This window comes from Crinia signifera, chromosome 5 (assembly GCF_055691185.1).
Source record: "Crinia signifera chromosome 5, ASM5569118v1, whole genome shotgun sequence".
Lineage (NCBI taxonomy): Eukaryota > Metazoa > Chordata > Amphibia > Anura > Myobatrachidae > Crinia > Crinia signifera.
In genome coordinates this window covers 131,831,220-131,846,137 of record NC_139221.1, presented here as the reverse complement: position 1 = coordinate 131,846,137, position 14,918 = coordinate 131,831,220, and the positions used below count along the sequence as shown (strand labels likewise).

General features: G+C 48.8%; 1 protein-coding gene across 2 annotated transcripts in view; it reads right to left on the bottom strand.

Moving 5' to 3' along the window:
* Positions 1 to 10,274, bottom strand: part of PIGN (phosphatidylinositol glycan anchor biosynthesis class N) — a 369,004-nt gene extending 358,730 nt beyond the window's left edge. For both annotated transcript variants that reach the window (XM_083188060.1, XM_083188061.1), the window contains exon 1: positions 10,194 to 10,274. The gene's annotated coding sequence lies outside the window, so the exon portion shown is untranslated. The remainder of the gene's footprint in view (positions 1 to 10,193) is intronic.
* Positions 10,275 to 14,918: the final 4,644 nt, after the last annotated feature.

Below are 14,918 nucleotides of genomic sequence, written 5' to 3'. Positions count from 1 at the left end.
GATTCAGGGATATCCTGATGTCCCAAACGAGAAGGCAGCAAAATCGGCTGGTTCATGTGGAACGCCGAGACCACTTTTGTCAGGAACTGCTGTCTTGTCTGAAGTTCCGCCCTGTCCTGATGGAAAATCAGGTATGGACTCTTACAAGAGAGAGCACCAAGCTCAGAAACTCTTTTGGTCGAAGCCAGTAGCGTCACCGACTTCCAGGTGAGGTATTTTAAGTCAATGGTGTCCACTGGTTCAAACCAGGATGACTGAAGATATGACAGGACTACATCTACATCTACATCTAGAGGCTGTATTCTCAAGACTACTTGTAAAAAAGTCTGGACTTCTGGAAAAACCGTTAACTTTTTTCTAGAAAAAGATTGAAAAGGGCCGACACTTGAACCTTTAAAGACCCCAGCCGGAGTCCTTTATCAAGGCCCACCTGCAAGAAGAGCAGAAAACGGTCCAATTTAGAGTCCGCTGGCAGAAAACTCATGTGCTCACACCAAGACACATATCTTCGCCAAATCTTGTGGTAGTGTGAGGCAGTCACTGCCTTCCTGGCCCGGGTCATGGTGTTTATGACCGAGGAATGAAATCCTTTTAGAGCTAAGATGTTCCGCTCAAACAACAGGCCGTTAAATGAAGACGCCCTAAGTCCTGATAGACGAAAGGGCCTTGCATCAGAAGATCTCTTCTGACAGGCAGTCTCCATGGTTCTTCTACCAACATGCCTTGCAGACTTGCGTACCACGCTCTCCTGGGACAATCTGGTGCAATTAGGATTGCCTCCACCCTTTGGTGTCTGATTCTCTGCAACACTCTCCCCAGAAGGGGCGGGAACAGGTACAACAGTCCGTACGACCACTGCGTAGTCAGAGCATCTATCACCTCTGCTTGTGGATCCCTTGTCCTCGAGCAATACCTTTCCACTTTGTGGTTGGTCCTTGAGGCCATATCTATCTGAGGAAGCCCCCACAGATCTACGATGCTTCCGAACACCTGAGAATGTAATCCCCCATTCCCCGGGGTGAAGGTCGTGACGACTGAGAAAGTCCGCCTCCCAGTTGTCCACCTGGGGATGAAGATGGCAGAGATTGCCACTGCATGCATCTCTGTCCAAGCCAGAATCTTGAAGACTTCTCGCATACATGCTCTGCTCTTCGTACCTCCCTGGCGGTTTATATAAGCAACCGTCGTTGCATTGTCCAACTGGACTTGTATCACCTGATGTTCCAGGAGGGAGTGAGCCTCCAGAAGAGCATAGTATACTGCCCTCAGCTCCAAGTTGTTTATGTGGAGCTGTACTTCCAGGAGTGATCATCGGCCTTGGAACCGCATCCTCTGGGTCACCGCCCCCCATCCTTGCAGGCTGGCATCTGTAGTTAGCTGGATCCAGAAACGGAGATTTGGCGTATGTAGCCACCATTGCAGTGAATGTCTTGCCTTTACAGACAAGCGAATCAACCTGTGCATGTGGATGTGTGAGCCCGACCACTTGCTTAACAGGTCCCACTGGAATACTCTCAAGTGGAATCTCCCGAATAGGAGAGCCTCGAATGAGGCCACCATCGTCCCCATCAGCCTGATGCAGAGGTAGACCGAGACTCTCTCCGGAGACAGCACTTCCAGAAGCAGCTGTTGATGGACGCTAGATATTCTCCTTCCTCCAGTCCTGCAATAACCGCCCTCAGGGATTCCATTTGGAATTTGAAAGCCCTCAGATAGGGGTTCAGGGACTTTAAGTTTAAGATGGGTCGAAATGATCCATCTGGTTTTGGAACCACAAATAGGTTTGAAAAGTAACCCTTGTTCCTTTCTGAAGGGGGCACTGGTATAATCACCTGTGCTTGCACCAACTTCTGTACTGCGTGTCTGCGGATACTGTGAACCTCCGCTGCTGCTGAGAGTCCCGACCTGAAATATCTTAGAGAGGGTGGTCTTTCGAACTCCAGCTTGTAACTGTGTGAAATAATATCCTTGACCCAAGGGGTGAGGGAGGATGCATCCCACACGTGGCTGAAATACTTCAGCCGAGCCCCCACCGTGAGAATATCCCAAGGTGGGAGGAGCCCGTCATGTGGCAGGCTTAGGCGCAGCTGCGCCTGTGCTACGGTCTCTTGTTGCTGAAGCCGTTGCCTTTCTGGGCTTACCCCGAGCGCCTCTATTGGCGTTGGAGCCCCCTTTGGCCTTAGGCCTAAAGGACTGCTGTGTACCTCCTGTAAAGGGCGTCTCACCGGAGTGGAAGCTGACAGGAGGAAGGTGGACTTACCAGCTGTAGCTTTTGAAATTAAGTCATCTAATTCACTCACGAAAAGTGTGTAAAATGCTTAACTAGCAGTATGGGAACTCAGAGGTATATGGGGGACACCAGCACCCTGTAACCTGGGCTACCGATTAAATAGATCGGTCTCAATGTACAGACACCAATATATGAATACTGCGTACTGCTATAACACTTAAAGTGCTATCAAGCGCTATACTTGCGGTCTCTGCTGTTTTTAGCCACAGCGCCCCACTAGCGTGAGAAGAAGCAGGAAGCAGTGTACTGGCGCGCTCAGGTCCCGCTCTGAGCTAAGCCCCGCCCCTTTGTAATGGCACCAGGACTCTACTAATATTTTTTACTGGCGCCTGGGAACCTTTCAATAAAGATTACCCACATAGCGGTATATGCCCTGGTGGTCCAGTGTCAATGCCTGGCATCCACTGTGTCCGCGTGGCTGCAGTGTAAAAACAGCTGCTCACGATCCCTGTGCAGGGCCACCGCGCCGCCATCGCCATTATGCCGCACATCATAAAACCGGCGTACCCCACTGAGGGGACCCGGTTATTACTCACCACCGGTGTTTTTTTAGGCTGAGCCAGGCGTGTGCGGCAGCTGGGGGTGTGCACGCTGCAGCCCAATGCCCGCGGTAACAGCACCCTCAGGTCGGTGGACCTGCAGCAAGGATCAGTTCAGTTCCTTGAAAGGCCTGCAACTGTCCATTCCCCCGGCTTCCCTCGTTGGAAGGGAAGCTGTTAAGCCCAAACAACAACCCGAAAATAATAAAATAAAATAAATTGAAGACAAACTCTCTGGAGCTCCAGGAGTGTGCATCCTCTCCTGAGGGCACATTTTCTAAAACTGGCTAGTAAGGGGAAGTAGAGGGGAGGAGCCAGCACACCCTGGTTGAAGAAAAGTTGTGTGCCTGTCTCCTGTCAGATACCCTCTATTCCCCAAAGGTTATAAGACCTCAGTACCCCATATGAATGATAGTGAAATAAATATTTCTATTTTCAGACATATATTTTTTGCCCACGAACAGGGAGAAGTGATAGACCTTAGAGGTTTGTAGAGAGGATAGGGCTCTGTAAGGAATGGAAACAATCTGCACAACCCAGATGACTGTGAAATCATAGCAGGGTGGAAGATCAGTGACTAAAGCCCCATACACACTAGCCAATCGCCCCAGGCACCGGTATTGGTGGCAGTTGGAACCCGGCATCAGCAATTGAACACAGCCCTGCTAATGCCAGCGGGGCAGAGTAGAGTCATGCTGCAGCCCTCATTAACAATGTCCTCTCTGTCTGAACATGTCCAGATGAGGGAGATGGTGGCCAATGATGAACTACACATCCCAGCATGCCTTGCCTTAGTTTTGATATTTGGCCATGCTGAAATTGATGCAAGGCATGCTGGGATGTGTATTTCATTAACAGATGGAGGCCCACTTATTGCCCAGCCCTGCTCTAGTGTATATGGTGCTTTAGTGAAATATATTTATTAAAGTGCAGGTTTATAGAAGTGGAGACTGGTATGAGCAACATGTCCACTTCCATAAACACACACTTTAGCAAATATATCCCTAAGTCTTTATATTGTAAATATAAACCCATGGCTTAGCTGGAAAATAAATAAATGGATAACTTGATACAGATTCTTCTTTTATGCATAAATACGAAAAGGGCATACAAAGTCTTCCAGATCATTCTCTAATACAAGCAGCAACTGGATCTGATAGGCATAAATTGTACCGTATTACATATGTCCCTTGGTGTTTGTGCACTCATAGGGGGTTATTCTGGTTGATACGACAGGTGCGAATTTGCATCCTTGCGAGTCAACCAAACCCTGTCTTGCAAATGGTGGTACGCCGGGCCCACCATTCACGCATGTGTTCGCACGCACTGGCTGCGAATGGATGTTTACATAAATATCCATTCGCAGCCTGCGGGGGGAACACCACATCATTCAATGGTCAGCGACCATCCAATGATGTGGAATGTGCACGCAGATGTAATGTTGCTCAGAGCAACCTTACATCTGTGCGCACATTCGGGAGGAAATGGGTGGGCAGCTGACATCCAGTGATGCACCTGCGTCATCAGCCCTTAAGTATGAGAACGCCATAGGTGCAAGGTTGGGTGCATGCACCTGGCGATCAATCTGTTTGACATGGACGCATGCACCCAGCGAATGTGCAAAGGAAAACGTTGGCCCCAAGTCAATGCACACTACCCTGAGAATGGACCTGAATAAGGTCCATAATGCGCTCAGCTTTGGATGTTTTTCTCTTAAGTTGTGTATACACGTCGCAATATCGCTGGCAATATGGTCACTGAGCGACCATGTTGCCAGTATTTTCTTTGTGCTGCGGTGATGATTTGCCGGGTGTGCACTCCCACGTTCAGCCCCCTAATGGGGCCCAGTGTGTATGGACATAAAGGCCCATACACACTGGGCGGTTTTCAGCTGTACGACCCGATGATGAGTTATGAGCAGTGATACGCAATCCCGCATCATCGCCGGGAAAGCCGTTCATCTGCAGGTATTACCAGCTGATTAGCGGCTTTGTACAGCACTGTGCTATGCAAAGTTGTCCACTGCTGTCCACCCCCAATCGCCCAGTGTGTATGGCCTTTTAAAGGTATATACAGTATAGACACTCAGAGATTTTCATTTCTAAAGGTTCATACACACTGCGGGGCTTTCCCCCTGCCTGGGGCCGACGGAGGGGGGTAGGACGGCATTGTATAGTGGAGCGCTATGCAAAGCCATCCTGAAAGCTGCTGATCTGCTGGTATAATCAGCGCTCATCGCTGGGCCATACACACTGGGTGGCTTTGAGCTGAAAGCTGCTCAAACCTGCTGTTTTGAGCGACTTTCAGCTCAAAGTTACCCAGTGTAGGGGCCTTTAATCCTTTAGCCAAAATCTCTGAAAGAAATATCTTTTACCAAAGTAGTGCATACACACTGAGCTATTTTCCCAAAGACCAAAACATTTTTCGGAGGTAAAAGACTTTGCTGAAAAATAATTAATTATAAAAGGCAATTTACATAATGGGCTGGGTTTGCAGGGGCCATGTTATTCAGTGCATTTCTGTTCTTGGAGCCGGATTCCGAACTGAATGCTGGGCTGCGTATATTCAGAGCCCAGCGATCCAGTAAATTCTGCCCATGTGTACGGCTAAGATTTTGTTTGCAGCCGTGCACGGGATACGGTCATTAGGTGTACAGCAACAAGGTTGACAAGCATTGGGTCGACACCACTAGATTGACAGGCAGTAAGGTCGACATGGGTCTAGGTCGACATGGGTCAAGGTCGACACAAGCATTAGTTTGGCAGTCAAAAGGACGACATGGGGTTTTTCACTGTTTTTTTTGAGCCGACATTTGCCGACCGGTGGTATTTCATGCCCGACCATCCACTAGGGCGTGACGGGAGAATAAATAGTATGCCAAGCGTACCGATGCACCGTGTCCTAAGCATAGCGAGCGTTGCAAGGGGATGTGGTGCACTTCAAACTGTGTCAATGTCTGTCCATGTCTACAGTGTTGACATTCGGTAAAAAAAAAAACAGTGAAAAACCCCATGTTGACTTTTGACTGTCGACCTTGCTCATGTCGACCTAATGTTCTATCGACCAAACCCCATGTCAACCTAGACCCATGTCAACCTAGTAGAGTTAAATATATTCACCTGAACCAGCAATGTATAAATTACCTCTATAACAGTGGGTAGTGGCGGCAATAACGTATACATTGCTGGTCTGTGCCAGCAATGTATATGTTACCGCCTATTTTTAATAAACATTGGGTGGCAGTGGAGTCAATGGACAGTATTCAATGCTCCCGATTCACCGTTTTTTTCGGCGAATATGGCTGTTTTCACTCCTTGCGGTGAATCTTTTTCACTGAAAATCTGATTCACCCTATTCAATGTTCACTGTTCGCCGAAAGCGAAGTGAATGCCGGCCATTTCTCTGTTTCATGCTCGCTGCAATTCGCTGGTGTATTTCACTGTGATTCGCTGAGCGTGTATTCAATGCTAGGATGGAGAACTGCTTTCTCAATGATTTACTACTGTTTTGCATTTCACATTTTTTTATGGTGAACTGGAATGTGATCTTTTAAAATATTTTTTTTTTGTTCTTGTGTAGTTTCACGGCGCCAGCATGCTACTTACGGGTTCTACACTCGCCAAACTATCTAAAATAAAGTAACTTAACTCCATGCCAACGTGGATAGTTCATACCCCCACTATCCACGTGGGCATGGAGTTGATTTTAGATAGCGTGGCGAGCGCAGCGAACCACCGAGCCCGCAGTGTGGGCGAGCGAAGCGAGCCCCACAAAGCGCCGTGAAACTACACAAGTATCCTTTTTTTTTTTTTGGTGTAAAAAAAATGTCAGTAATTTTATTTTAATTTTTTTTACACATTACGCCAGCAGGGGGCTGGTAGCCGCTCATTACATATTCACTGCACACTGGTGCTGCTCATTACATATGCATAAGTGGGACCAGCGCAGCGGCTCTCTCCACTGCATCCCCTGCCAGCTCTTCTGGGGGGCAGCTTCTGCGAATGGGATCATTCGTCAGACTGCATTTAGGTCTACAAGCATTAGGTCTACACCATTAGGTCGAATTGCATTTAGGTCGACATGGGTTAGGTCGACATGTATATGGTCGACAGTGAAAAAGTCAACATGTTTTTTTGGTACAATATGGCCCATTTCTCATTGTATATGCCCCACCCCCCCCCCCCACCCCATTGTGAACGTCACCCCACGATTGACGCCAACCCGAAGCGTGGCGAGCCCGCGAGGGGCGGCGGTACGAGTCCTCCGACCTTTTCATACCCCTACTATCCACGTCGGCGTGGAGTTGAGAATATAAAATGTGGCGAGCGCAGCGAGCCACCGAGCCCGAAGCGTGGCGAGCGCAGCGAGCCACGCGAGGGGACAAATATACCTGTGAAGTTATACGTGTCCCCTCGCCACGCTTCGGGCTCGGTGGCTCGCTGCGCTCGCCACACTTTATATTCTCAACTCCACGCCGACGTGGATAGTAGGGGTATGAAAAGGTCGGAGGACGCGTACCGCCGCCGCTCGCCACGCGTCAATCGTGGGGTGCCGTTGAGGGGGTTAAAATTGGGGTCTGGGGAGAATTTTACATTGAATCCAATGTAAAATAGGGTCCCAGGGACCCTATTCACAATTCAATCAATGTAAAAATCGGGACCATCGCGTTGGTCGCATCGCATGCGATTTGGTCGCATACGATGCGATCGATGCGATGCGACCGACCCGATCAACATCGGTGTGGCCGTTCTAGGAAACAAGTACCGTTTTTTTTTTCAAGCGTCGACACAGTCAACATAGCACCGCTGCGCTCGCCATGCTTCGGGCAGGGTGCATCGCTACGCTCGGCACACTATTTTATTCTCCCACCACGCCATAGTGGATGGTAGGGCATGAAATACCGCCTGTCGGCACATGTCGACTCAGACCAGGCATGTCCAACGTTGGCCCTCCAGATGTTTTCAAACTACACATCCCAGCATGCTTTGCAATAGTTTTAGCATTCTCTAATAGCAAAACTTTGGCAAAGCATGCTGGGATGTGTAGTTTCACAACATCTGGAGGGCCAACGTTGGACATGCCTGCTGTAGACAATATGACCCTATCCCAGCTTCTGTGTCCCCAGGAGCCCTCCTTCTCCCCCACAGTGTCCAGTGCGGACAGGGAGGCTTCCATCTCCCTGCGGCATTCGCCGGTGGGGGATTAAAAATCACATCAGGGGCAGCGAGCCCCTGCAGTGTTGAAAAGGGTGAGAGGGAGGGCTGGCAGCGAATGCTCCTGAACAGGATTTGCTGCACATCGCAGACATCTGCATTGAATACTAGCCAATGATGTAAACATTGCTAACCTGCGCCAGCAATATAGATGTTAACGCCATAACAAATTATACATTGGTTGGCAGTGGCGCCAGTAATGAAAACATTGCTGGCCGGTGCCTGCAATGTATATGTTACCAGCATATAGATATACATCATTGGGCAGTGATGCCAGTAATATATACATTGCTGGCTAATAAATAAACATTGGTGGGCAGTGTAGGAGAACATTGGTGCTGGCGGTGGCATGTATGCTCTGGGTGGATTAGGACAGGGGAGCAGAGGGAGGGAACAGGGCGGTCAGTCAGGCTGTGTGGAGCTGGGCAGTCAGCTAGGTTGTATGGCCAGGCATTGTCTCTATACTCCGTGTGAAGCAGGGTGGGAGATCAGGGGAAGGGAGCGGGGCGGTCAGCCGAGCTGAAAGTGGCTCATCTTTCATCCCAGCTGCCATACACACATAGCAATGATGGCTGAAAAATGAGCCCATAGAGAAACAGGAGGCCAGCTTCCTAATTTTATGCCACATAATAAACTATTATATGCTTTCAAACCAGTCACTTGACTATACACTACACCAGTGGTTCCCAAACCATATGCCTTGGCTCCTCATTGTTCCACTGGACACTTATACCCCATTCACACCAGCCTAAATTCCCGGGTTGCGTCCAGGAACAACCCGGTACTAACGCTGGTGTGAAAGGTTCCCGGGACAAAATCCAGGGCAAATTTCAACCCGGCTAGGTACCAGGCATGTTCCCGGGTTCAACCCGAGGACCTGGCTGGTGTGAAAGGTACAGGGTATACGTACCCGGGTTGCCGTGTCCTCCGTGTCCTGTCCGACGGGAATTAATGCAGGCGGCGGGCGCAAATAACGGGACAGCCGGTGGATAATGATGACGCAGCTCTCCGGTGGCAGTGAGGACGCCGGAGAACTGCGTCATCTTCATCTGCAGCCTGTCCCGTCATTTGCGCCGCCGCCTGTGTGGATCCCTGGCCTGCACGGAGGACCAGCAACCGGGGTGAGTATTCTCCCCACCTCCGCCGCCATCCTGCCGACTGCCCGCCTCCTCCACACCTCCTGCCGGCCTCCTTCCCGCCCCCTTCTCACACCAGAAAATGCAGGGACATTTCTGGTGTGAATAGGTCCACTCCAAACCCGGGAATGTCCCTGCTTGTCACAGGAACTGAATTCCCGGGTTTGTCCCTGCATTTCTGGTGTGAATGGGGTATTACAGGGCTGTCACCATGGATTTAGGAGTCAGTCTGCCTCTAGGCACAAAGGGGCAGATGTATTAAGCCTTAACAAGAGATAAATTCAAGTGTGATAAGGAGAGATAAACGTCAGGCCAATCAGCTCCTTACTGACTTTTTTCATGCACAGCCTGTAACATGGCAGTTGGCAGGTGATTGGCTGGATGTTTATCTCTCCTTATCACACTTGCATTTATCTCTTGTTAAGGCGTAATACATCTGCCCCAAAATTACTGGCTGCAGCCCTCTACTCCACAACTGCCCTCAGCAGAAAGTGATGGGCAGTTATGCACAGCCGCAGCACCACCAAGCAGCTGTAACAGGCAGACATGACAGTGTCACTGACAGATCAGGCCCTTCATGATGGCTGTGGCTGGTCCTGAAGCTGAAATCTTACAGCAGGCAGCAATTAGGCAGGTAGGTCCAGTCTATTACAAGCAAATCACCTTAGACCCCTTTGCTCGTGCTACATAAAAAAAGATCAATGGCTCTGATGTATTATTAGATAGTCTGCACTGGAATACCACTCCTCTTGCATTTGTGCTTCTTACAGTAAGTCCTGGCAGACCTCAATCTAAGCAGTGCCCCCTCCACTTTCCTGCATATCTAACTTCAGCCTCGTAAACTCAAGTCTACTTCTATTCCCTCCCTTCCACCTGTGCCTCTGCTCTCTCTCCCTGCGTGTCTGGTCAGAATTTTTGTATTATTCTTTCTGCGTGCACACTGAATAAGCTCCTGTGTTTTTATACGTGTAACTGTCGCTTTGTTGAGCTATGTGGGCAGCACACCCTGGCTTACCCAGTCAGCCCGTCAGTGCAGCTCAGTCATTGCTTCGCCTGGCATTAAGCTGCAGCAGTTCCTGGTCGCTCTGTGCACGTCATACAGAATGCAGCATGCTGGGATATGTAGTTTGCAGCACACGAGGATGCAGCATCGCTACACTGTATTCCTGTTTGTTGTTATACGAGTACTTTTCTTATATCTAAAAACCTATGTGACGAATGTTACATAATAAACTAAAATAGAAACGACATTCTGCAAAAATCATCAGCCTTTCAATTAATTAATTAATAAATCAATAAATTAATGACCATGTACTAGTTTATGGCTACAGGTGCAAGCACATGCATTGTGCAGGAGTTTATTCCCAGTGACTCACGTACTGTACACTGCTCTCCAACCCAACGTTTCCCACTATACTGTAGGTAAGTTTGCTGCCTTGGGAGATCAGTGACAGGTGCTGGATGCAGGCTAATGCTGCCGATACACTTGTGAGATATTGCATGCAATCATTCGATTTCAACCACATCTCTCCGATAAATCGAATGATTGTATACCCTTTTAAGGGACATTTTGACGCGATGCACGGCCACGCCATCGAATGTCACTTATATAGATCTTATGTGCGCCGCATAATTTCTATTGAATTGCAGGAGCAATCGCATGTGGTTTTTAACCACATGCGATGCTCGAATGCAATCCGTGGGTGGGAGCGGAGGGAATGCTTTCAGCAGCGTAGGGTTTGAGGAGAGGGGGCCGGAGGGACCACTGGCGGCGTTGGAGAGGGCGGGCAGAGGGTGGCATTGTAGCGCTAGCAGGGGGTCAGAGGTGGCGGCAGAATTGTTTAAATCACTGGGCAGTCCTCTGATTGGCTGAGCTATCTCAGTCAATCAGAGGGCTGCCCAGTGCTTTAAACACTTTTTCCGCCACAGCTGACCCCGCCGCCTGCTAGAGCTACTTCTAGCTCTATGCTACAATGACGCCCTCTTACAGCACCCATTGTGCCATCTCAAGATGGCATGCAACATCAGGTGCTGTAAGGGGGCACTTTTTGCACCACATGATGCGATCGGGTTCCATGGACATCGCACTTCGATGTCGCATGGAATCTGATCACATAAGTGCAGAATTGCCCACCTGACCCTCTCCTTCAGCGAGAAAATGCTCTGTTCCTGGACTTCCTTGGTAATGTATGATTGCCATCACCTGTGGTGAGCTAGTTAAGGGGCAGATGTATTAAGCTTTAACAAGAGATAAATCCAAGGGTGATAAGGAGAGATAAACGTCCAGCCAATCACCTGCTAACTGCCATGTCACAGACTGTGTTTGAAAAAAGTCAGTAAGGAGCTGATTGGCTGGACGTTTATCTCTCCTTATCACCCTTGGATTTATCTCTTGTTAAAGCTTAATACATCTGCCCCTTGGTAAGAAAAGAGTTTCATCACAGGTGATGGCAATCCTACATTACCAGGGAACCCCAGGAACAGAGCATTTTCTCTCTAATGGAGAGGGTCAGGTAGGCAACCCTGCATAAGTCTATGGGCAGCATAAGCTGACCAGGTTCAATGTGCACTGCTGTATAAGGGACTTGGAGAAAGTATATTCCCAGTACACCCCCACACAGTAGACTATTAAATGCACTCTGCCCCTGGATAACCGGACTTCACAATAAAACAATTCAGCATTGCAAACTAGAAAAACCTGGAAACACACCCTGTGCTCCACCTACCAGCAGTGTTATGTGTCACATACACCTGTCACACAGCCAATAAAGCACATTTGAATGATTTAGCAATTTTGAGATAAACAATCCTTTTAAGTGTTTGTGTTATGCACCCCATTAAGAAGGGCAGGTATGCATGTATTAAGGGAAGGACTTGTTTTGTGCAATTAATCTGTGTTGAGCAACTTTGTCATTTTCACAGGCTTATGATAGGCATAGATGTATTGCAATTTTTCGTTGAATTGCGCACTCGCTGGTATTGATATGGACCTCTTGTTTATGCTAAACAAAATGTATTGCAAAGGCTGTTTGTGATCAAATATTTATTGATACTTAAAATGGTGCATACACTCTAAATGGTGCGGGGTTAATTGGGGGTGGGTATGTCTCCCTGTTGTTGTTTTGTCACAGGGACCTCCAAAGCTGCGGATCTCAACTTAAGCGTCTTCTGCAGATTGGTTTGGGGTTATTCAGCCTGGCTGCGGGGTTTAGTCAGTTTTTCAGCAGACTTCCGTGGTTTGGCAATGCACGGAGTCTGTTGTTGGTGCTGATGTTGAGAGGAAGGGGTGGGGGGGGGGGGGTTGGGGAACTTGCAGGAGGCAAATCGGGGTTTGGATGGGCACTTGCAGACCTCTGGTGTCAGCGGGAGTCTCTTGCAGGGAAAAGAAAGTCTTGGAGGTCAAGGTAAGTGTAAGGTGGTACCGGGGGCTGGCGTCCCTAACCCTCCGGTGGTGCACCGCGCACTTACCCGATACCTGAACTTGCTGCCTGCAGGGGATGGGATCCGCGTCTTCTCCTTCGGTGTTCGCCGGCGTCCTCACTTCCACGCGATAGCCGGCAATGGGTCCACACCGTTGCTTCAGTTCCTCGCGGCACTTCCGGGTTCGGCTTGGCGGCGTCACCCGGAGTGTCGCGGGTCCCGTCGCGGTGTGCGCTCAACTCCTCCTGGAGGAGACTTGTGTGGTGGTGAGTATGTGCAGGACTGGTGTCCTAATGACCAACGCGTTTCGGCACGTTTGTGCCTTTGTCAAGGATGCAGTTTGATTTGCGGTGCTCCTGTATTTCTACCCGCCCTATTGTTCAGTTATTGGTTGGGGATTCACCTGTGGGCGGGGTTGTTCCCTGTCAGCTGTTATGCTGCTCGTCTGTACCATGAATTGGCCAGTTAAGTTCTGTTTAGCCTGTCACAACATTTCCATGAAACACACAATAGGGACCCCACAGGGATGACATTCACCGCCATCACCCAAGTCCCACACAACTGGAGAGGGGGGGACTACTTCAAAAAAATAAACAAAGAAGAATTGAGGTGGATATACAAATTGCAAACAATGAAACCCAAGGGACACAACATCGACTTTAATATTAGTGACGTGGTATAGGTCAAAACACACCACTATAATGATGAAACGACCTGACAGTGTACACACTTGTCAACATCCATCACACATTCACCGGTAACCCACACCGGTATACACGCATATGTATATATATGTATTTTTATATATATTTTGATTTTGTTTTGTTGTTTTTTATATTTTATGTATATATATATATATATATATATATATATATATATATACACATTTTTATCATGCATCTCTTTTAATAAAAATAAACAACTTTAGGATTCTACCATCAGGTATTACTGCCCATTTACTATTCATCTTGATTTAATCAATCAGTCTATCTCCATGCACCAAACGTATCAACTTCCCGTTCCTGAAGTTGACACGAACACCATATGTAGTCCTCAAAATGTAACCATGCCCACCTTCAATCAGTCATCAACCATCATCAATCGAATACCATTCCCCCCACCCATTTATTATATTGAGATTGCTGACTACAGCACTCCAACCCTAGCACTCTTGCCGCAGCCAATATTGAGACCTCAGCCCACTCCATTCACCGTATAAATAACAACATACGAACATGCAGATACCTTAAACACAAAACTGGTTAGATCCACTGCATGAGTCAACACAGTCGACATGCACGAGCGGGTCTACACAGCAAACCCCGCTAAACAGAACTTAACTGGCCAATTCATGGTACAGACGAGCAGCATAACAGCTGACAGGGAACAACCCCGCCCACAGGTGAATCCCCAACCAATAACTGAACAATAGGGCGGGTAGAAATACAGGAGTACCGCAAATCAAACTGCATCCTTGACAAAGGCACAAACGTGCCGAAACGCGTTGGTCATTAGGACACCAGTCCTGCACATACTCACCACCACACAAGTCTCCTCCAGGAGGAGTTGAGCGCACACCGCGACGGGACCCGCGACACCCCGGGTGACGCCGCCAAGCCGAACCCGGAAGTGCCGCGAGGAACCGAAGCAACGGTGTGGACCCATTGCCGGCTATCGCGTGGAAGTGAGGACGCCGGCGAACACCGAAGGAGAAGACGCGGATCCCATCCCCTGCAGGCAGCAAGTTCAGGTATCGGGTAAGTGCACGGTGCACCACCGGAGGGTTAGGGACGCCAGCCCCCGGTACCACCTTACACTTACCTTGACCTCCAAGACTTTCTTTTCCCTGCAAGAGACTCCCGCTGACACCAGAGGTCTGCAAGTGCCCATCCAAACCCCGATTTGCCTCCTGCAAGTTCCCCAACCCCCCCCCCCACCCCTTTCTCTCAACATCAGCACCAACAACAGACTCCGTGCATTGCCAAACCACGGAAGTCTGCTGAAAAACTGACTAAACCCCGCAGCCAGGCTGAATAACCCCAAACCAATCTGCAGAAGATGCTTAAGTTGAGATCTGCAGCTTTGGAGGTCCCTGTGACAAAACAACAACAGGGAGACATACCCACCCCCAATTAATCCCGCACCATTTAGAGTGTATGCACCATTTTAAGTATCAATAAATATTTGATCACAAACAGCCTTTGCAATACATTTTGTTTAGCATAAACAAGAGGTCCATATCAATACCAGCGAGTGCGCAATTCAACGAAAAATTGCAGTGCCTACCCCAGGGTTCAATAGGCGAAAGAACCCAGAATCT